At 38.3% G+C, this 7,749-nt stretch overlaps 1 pseudogene across 1 annotated transcript; it reads right to left on the bottom strand.

The window, feature by feature from the left end:
• Positions 1-469: 469 nt before the first annotated feature.
• Positions 470-1,751, bottom strand: LOC307093685 (large ribosomal subunit protein uL4-like; annotated as a pseudogene). The gene has a single exon. The product of its transcript is annotated as a large ribosomal subunit protein uL4-like (transcript).
• Between the last annotated feature and the right edge of the window lie 5,998 nt (positions 1,752-7,749).

Raw genomic sequence — 7,749 nt, 5'->3', positions numbered from 1 at the left:
GCAGGGGAAGGCAGTTGTGGGTGATCAGGCCAGCAGGGGAGGGGAGTTAGGGGTGACCAGGCCTGCAGGGGAGGGCAGTTAGGGGTGACCAGGCCTGCAGGGTAGGGCAGTTAGGGGTGACCAGGTTTTCAAGGGAGGGCAGTTAGGGGCAAACAGGCTGGCAGGGGAATTGTTAGGGGGTGATAAGGCTGGCAGGCAGAAGCGGTTAGGGGCAATCAGGAAGGCAGGCAGGCAAGCAGTTGGGAGCCAGCAGTCCTGGATTGTGAGAGGGATGTCCGACTGCCCGTTTAGACCCGATCCCGGTGGGAGGTAACGGGCAGTCGGACATCCCTCAAGGGGTCCCAGATTGGAGAGGGTGCAGGCTGGGCTGAGGGACGACTCCCCCGTGCACAAATTTCGTGCACCAAGCCTCTAGTTATTAAACAAAAAAGTTTTTTATTCATGTTTCTCACTACATTTGATTAGGTTTTTATTCAAACTTAGCTCTCCAAAGTGATTTGATCTTTATGGAATAAACAAACTTAAGTTTATGCCACAGGCTTTTTTCTTCTGTAGTGGATTTCTTTTCTGCAGGCTTTTTCTCAACTGCTGGTTTCTGGTTAGCTACAGCCTTTTTCCACCAAAGGCTTCTGCTTCGTAAGGCCAACAGCCTTCTCGCCTTCCTGCACTACCATAGGCTTCTTACCTGGAGCCCCTTCTCATCTGATTTGGCTTCTACTGCTGCTGCTGCTTTATCTTCCTAGAGCTTGTGGTTCTAGGCCTGGCGAAGAATAGTGTTGCAGTGCATGCTCTTTGCATATGGGTTTAGTTTCAACATTATTCTTGGGTTTTCCAGTGGATTCTTCTTCAGGACTCTGTGAAGAATCTTCTTGTATGGTGTGCAGAGGACTCTGGACTTTTCAAGACTCTGCTAAGGTCTGTGCTGAGTACCTTGTACATCGGAAGGTGGTATTACTCTTGGAGGAGGCTTTACACCAAGTGCCATAGAAGTCATCCAACTTGCGGAAAGCACTTTCAGACACAGCCCACAACCCACCAGGAACAAGTTTCAAAATGTTCGTTCTACTTACATTAAGCAGAGTAATTCTAGGGATGTTCTGAAGGCTTTGATAATACCATTGTCCTTATTATAGGTGATGCACAGTCCCTTGTACTGGATATGATGACAATTTCTCATTTTGCCTTTGCCAGTTCTCATGCTCTGAGAGGCATAGACCTTGTTGATACCATTCCAGGCCTTAAATTTCTTAAGAAGCAAAAAACGGCATCCCTGGTTTTCTTATAGCCTTCAACTTTAGCTTCAACCACCAAAGGATATTCAGGAACTTCCTCAACAGGATGTTGATTTTTAGACATGACCAGGACAGGGAAGGCCCAGGCAGCCAGGATAGAGCTGATGGCATGTCACTTCTGTGTGGTGTTCACTCTACGGTGCCAATGGCACCAGGTTTTGGTTGGTGCAAATGTGTGTCCCCCACAACACATACTCCCAAAAGTACCCTGGCCAGAATGAGGAATGCCACCACCTCGAACTCTGAGAATTTGAGCCGCAGTACTGCCAGGAGCCCAAGACTCAGCACTGGTTTGATAATCTGCCAATTCACTGACAGCATAGGGCTGTCTACTGTTTTTGCACAAGTTGGCGTGAACAAAGTTCACAATATCTGGTTGAATGGGAGCTTTAAACACAACAGGCAAAATGATTCCCCCTTTTCAGAGTACACTGATGTCAGTGGATGAACACACGCCATGGTGTGGGGAGGAGAAGGCCACGCTCCTCTACCTGGCGGCTCCCAAAGGAAGAGCTATAAAGATTTTAATAACAGAAAATCCACACATAAATTAAAACATGGTATCACACATCTTAATTTTTGTTTATGTCTTTCTTTTCTTATCTATTTGGATAATTGACATACAATGTGGTATTAAACTTATTATTATACATGAAGACTATGTTGAAATTTGAATTTTATTTTTCAAATTTTTGAAAAGAAAAATTTCATGATAGTTTTCGTGATTATCAGTATTCATATTTTTCATTATAAATGTTACTCCTTTGGTTAAAATTCATCAAATACAAAATGATACTTCTTTTATTTTCCCCCCACCAGTGAAGCACCTTCTGTTGCCTACTTCTAAAAGACCCTAAGACAAGATGAAGGCTCTGGTTTTGATTGCAATCATCTTGACTTTCACTACCTGCTTCTTGGTAAATATTAGATATCCTACATATGTTGCTTGTCTTATTTAGTTCTTAATCTCAAAGTGTAAAATTAGTCCATTGCTTTATGTTAATGTAGGTTTATACTGCACACACATTGTTTTAATTTTATTTTTGCCAAAGACCTTAATTTAACTTTCTCATAATCTTTTGTTGACCTTGGTATGCAATCAATAATTTTCTTTTATTTCTTTCCACATATTTATAGTTTCTAGAATTACAAACATTTTTAATTAGGACATTATAATGTCATAATTTTAAATTGTATGTTCTGAGTAATACCTCTGCTGTGGAAATATTTCTGTATATTTCCCCCAAAAGAAAGACATTGTGAAGGAAGTTGATTATAAGGAACACTATAAAATAAACTTGAAACCATATAAAGGATTTAACACAGATAAAATAAATTCAGAAATTCTATATATGATATATAATTTCCAATGAAGAGCATATGTTTGATATTCTCTAACATTTTTAGATTTGTTTACCTACTACCTGCACTTAAAGTACATTGTCTAAAGGACAAATTACATTATCTAAGGCTCATTGCTGTGAATATAATTCATCATTATTTGGTGAACTGGCAATGTCTTATGCAGGGGTCCTCAAACTTTTTAAACAGGGGCCAGTTCACTGTCCCTCAGAGAGAAGGAGGGGAGTCGGAGAGTGCGGCGCACTGCGGGCCCAGGACTAGTCGGCTGCTAAGCAGGACAGGCAGCAGCTGCAAAAACACCTGGCAGGCCGGATAAATGTCCTCGGCGGGCCGCATGTGGCCCGCGGGCAGTATTTTGAGGATCCCTGTCTTATGGGCTCTGCTAACTGTGAGCGCTGCCTCTTGCCCTGTTATCTCATGCTAAAATGTAGTAAGGAGGATCTTCATCTAATGAAAATCTCTATTCTAGAACTCCTTGGATCACTCATGTTTCTCTCCCACAAAAGGCAGTGGGAGAGAAACATGAGTTCCTTATAATCAACTTCCTTCACAATGTCTTTCTTTTGGGGGAAATATACAGAAATATTTCCACAGCAGAGGTATTACTCAGAACATACAATTTAAAATTATGACATTATAATGTCCTAATTAAAAATGTTTGGAATTCTAGAAACTATAAATATGTGGAAAGAAATAAAAGAAAATTATTGATTGCATACCAAGGTCAACAAAAGATTATGAGAAAGTTAAATTAAGGTCTTTGGCAAAAATAAAATTAAAACAATGTGTGTGCAGTATAAACCTACATTAACATAAGGTTTTTCCTTATACCAATTCATAAAGAGGTTGGTTCCAAATAATCTCTAGGGTTAACACCTAAATAAATAGTAGTTAGTATGATACAAGAAGCCAAATCTAGCACTACCAGGAAACTGCAAACTAGTTCAACACATCTGTAAGAATGAGAATGGAGAGAAACCCTTCTGCTTAAACATCTCCAGGGAAAAAAAACTGATCATCTTTATCCCATGTGCTGTGTACACTTGAAACTGACAGAAGGTCACTCCCATTTTATTAAGACACTCAAAATTCTAAAATTGTACTCAATTCCATTCACCCTAACCCAACCACATTTTATCCTCATAAAAAATTTATAATCAGTATTCTTAAAATGCCATATATGCTCTGAGTCTAATTTTGTAACATATATGTAATTCTTCATCTCATTTTAGTCAGCTAAAATGTTCCACATAAGAGAAAATTCCACAAAGAAATAAGTTTTATCTATATTTCTGATGGTCTTTTTGTACTTTCATTCATAATCATCAGTCATTTATGTCTGAAAAGTTGATAAGGTACAATATCTGTATTTTACCTGTTTTTATTCCTGACCTAAGAAAATGTTGAGAGACCCAGAGTCACCCAATGGGAATAGTTCTGTTAGCACCAAAGCCTTGCCTCTTAGATATGTATTGATCTCCAATGAGAGTACGACAGTTTAGCACATAGAAAGCAAAGTTTACCCAGCCTTCAGTATCAAAAACTATCTACATCTATTCAATGTAAATGTCTTTCTTTTTATAAATAGTAATGGCTTTTTAATAGGGAACATTTCCTATGATCCCACAAGATGTAAAAATTAGTTTATTTTCTCAAAATTCAGAATCATCTGGACTTTTCAAAATTACAAATCTGTTTCCACTCTCTGCCATTTCTAATTGTCATAACCCTTACTCCATGTCACAATGGAAGTAGAGTAGGATGTGTTACCTGAAAATATTTGTCATGTCATCCTGTTATATACCCCTGCCCTTTCTTTTTCCCATCCAAGACAAGTACTCAAAACGAATCCTTAAAAACCAAAGAACAAACGTTATCCTGCTTCTTTTTATTGTTGTTGGTATTACTCTACCATTATTCTACTTTTAATAGATATTGTTTAGGTGTAGTAACCCAAATTGTGCTGATATTTAGAAAAAAGAATAATTCCAAACAACCTTAAAGTTTATGACAATTTTGGCAACTTACTTCTGCTTCATTTTAAAGTCAAGTATCTAACTCTAGAACTTCTCAATTTGAGAACTAATGTTTCATGAAAAGGCAGGAAGAATGTCATATTTAAAATCCCAGGATTAACTTCTGCCAGTGAAGACAAATTAAAAAACCAGGCTCTAAATGGAAATTCTAATGGACTGTCATGTTACAAGTCCAAGTAACTAAAGCAAATTGAAATTGTCCATGGCATTGCTAAAATGCAGACTGATATAGGGTTTTTCTAGCTTTTAGCATCTATGATTCTGTGCAAATGAGTCAGCCACATGGATTTATGGAATGCTCTGTCAATCTCATATTTAGGGACTATGAAAAGAAAGCAATGCAAAACTTCTAGTCTCCTTTTATTCTCTTTATTGAGAGTAGTAAAATGCATTATGCTTTTTTCCAGGATGGAAATTAGAACAGCATATCCCAAAAAGTTCCTGTGAAACACTGAAACTCTTGTATGAAGAAATGCAGATAAATAAATAAATAAATAAATAAATAAATAAATAAATAAATAACATTTCCTTGGCAAAGTTTGGGAAATATTGTATATCATCCAATAAGTGCTGGAGTAAAGAAATGTTTACTTTACCCAAATTTTTTCCATAGTTATTTAACTACTAATTTTTTTTAATACCGTGCATTTATAGAACACATTTTGGGGAAATCTATAATAAAATTATTAGTCTCTGAGAACAGCAGAGAAAAGCTTACTTCATATTTCACTAAATGTCACAATTCAAAACCCTTTTCTTGGTGGGTACACCCTTTAAATTACTTATGGAATGAAGTTGGAATATTTACAAAACTTTAAGTGATAATATAGATACGTTGGTAAAGCCTGATTTCAGGCTAGTTTATGCATCTCATTTGTATGAAAACAAGTGTTCTGTATTCTCTCTCTCTCTCAAGTCTAGTAGTGAAAGTTCCGAAGAGCGTTTTAATTTATCTAAAGAAAAACTTTCTAAGAAATTACGAAACTAATTTAGAAAATTTGGACCATATCCTGGAAATCCTGATTGCCACCATGGTTATCCTGAATCCCACAGAGGCCACAACAGCTACCATCCCCACCACCACCCCAGCTCACATGAGAACATTGTAACCCTCAGTTCTCAAGCACCGGGAGCCACTACAAGTGCTCCTCCAACTGTAGTTCCCACCACTACCACCGCTGCTGCCACCAAGGCCGCTTCCACTGTCCCTGCCAGCAAAACTACAGGCGTGGCATCCAGCACCATAGCTCCCAGCGCCCTCCAACCGGAGGGCACTATCAAGGCTGCAGTGCCAGGCACCGCCCTGGCTGAGGCAACCGACTCTACTGCTGAGAACCAGCAAACAGAGCTTCAGACAAAGGCAAACCAAGATAAACAATATTTCCCAAAATATTTTCTGACTAAATGAGTGACTTGAAAACGTGTCTAAATACTAAAGACCAGGTTGTTGTTTTTTGCCCCATCAAAGAGAAAAACAGTTTCTAACGTTGCAAAGAATGAGAAGCTTTTATTCCTCTTTTATTTCAAGAACTAAATTTGGTCTCCTTGAATGGATAGCTTATACCTATAAAGCCAATGATGGCAGATTCCTACAAAAAAAAATGAAACAAAACAATTTCAGCCCAATCAGTGTGGCTCAGTGGTTGAGTGTTGACCAGTAAACCAAGAGGTCACAGTTCTATTCCTGGTCAGGCTACATGCCTAGGTTTTAGGCTTGATCCCCAATAGGGGGCGTGCAGGAAGCAGCCAATCAATGATTCTTATCATTGATGTTTCTATCTCTCTCCCTTTCCCTTACTCTCTCTGAAATCAATAAAAACATATTTTTTTAAAAATGTTCAACAAATGTGTATATTTTGACCTTAATTAAGTTCCCAATGCTGAAATGTGTTTTGTTTTCTTGAAATAAACACTCTTAATTAAGGTCTCAGTAAATAAACGTTAGTTTTTATTTCACAGTTTATTAAATCCCAACAAGTATGCATTTAGCACAGAGGAATACTCCCCTCACACTTTTAGGACCTGTAACCTCTAATAAGGCAGAAAAGAATAAAATATTTCAGCAAATATTACAATAAGACTTGAGAATCCTATTTAATAAAAGAATAACATGCAAGTTGACCATAACTCTGCTACACCCACAAGCCACACCCACCAGCCAATCAGGAGCGAGTATGCAAATTAACTCAACCAAGATGGCTGTGGCCATGGAGCAAACAGGAGGCTTGGGTTTCCCTTCAGGATGAAGCCCCGGGGCTGCAAGGAAAGCCCAGATCCTGGGTGCCTGCTGGCAGCCGGAGGGAAGCCCGGGTCCCGGGTGCCAGAGGGAAGCCAGTGCCGGCAGCCAGGGAAAGGAAGGCCTACTCTTCCACGAATTTCATTCAAAAGGACTCTAGTATATAATATAAAAAAACACAATGATAGACACCTATTGTGGAACACTTAGAAAGGTTCTGATGCTGTCATTGCGGTAAATGCTCCTTGTACTGAATCTCATTTAATACCCATAGCAACCCTGTAAAGCAAATACCATTGTCTCCTTTTTAAAGATGGGAAAATTGATGTTATAAGAATTTATGTGACATTCCAAAAGACCCCAAAGTATAAATGGCAGACCAGTCTTCACACTCATGTCTATTAATTCCAAGGCCGCAGCTTCTAACGTCCTACACAGCATTTGGCTATTTTAAAACAATTGGAGAAGGAGGAGCCTATGTGTTCTTAATGATTTGTGGTGTTTTGTTTTGTTTTTACAGATCATGAAAAACTGAATATTGATGTATTTGTCATCACCTTCTCCCACCATTTTAGTTTTAACAAAAATAAATAAAAATACACAAAAATAAAGGGATGAAAGTTCTTGTTACTTCTTTAGTTTTGCTTTACTGAAAAGAATTTCAAAGATAATTTATGCATTTGATCACATGTATATTGGTCTCTTCTTGATTTCTCTGTAGAGTAACAGCATTATTAGTGGCACCTTCACTCTTTCAGATGACTCTGTAACCCACAAAGTACTTGTTCAGGAAAAAAAGATATATAAATGCTTCCAAAGCAAA

The sequence above is a fragment of the Cnephaeus nilssonii genome, assembly GCF_951640355.1.
Source record: "Cnephaeus nilssonii genome assembly, chromosome: 1".
Classification (NCBI taxonomy): domain Eukaryota; kingdom Metazoa; phylum Chordata; class Mammalia; order Chiroptera; family Vespertilionidae; genus Cnephaeus; species Cnephaeus nilssonii.
This window is presented reverse-complemented; position numbering and strand designations above follow the sequence as displayed.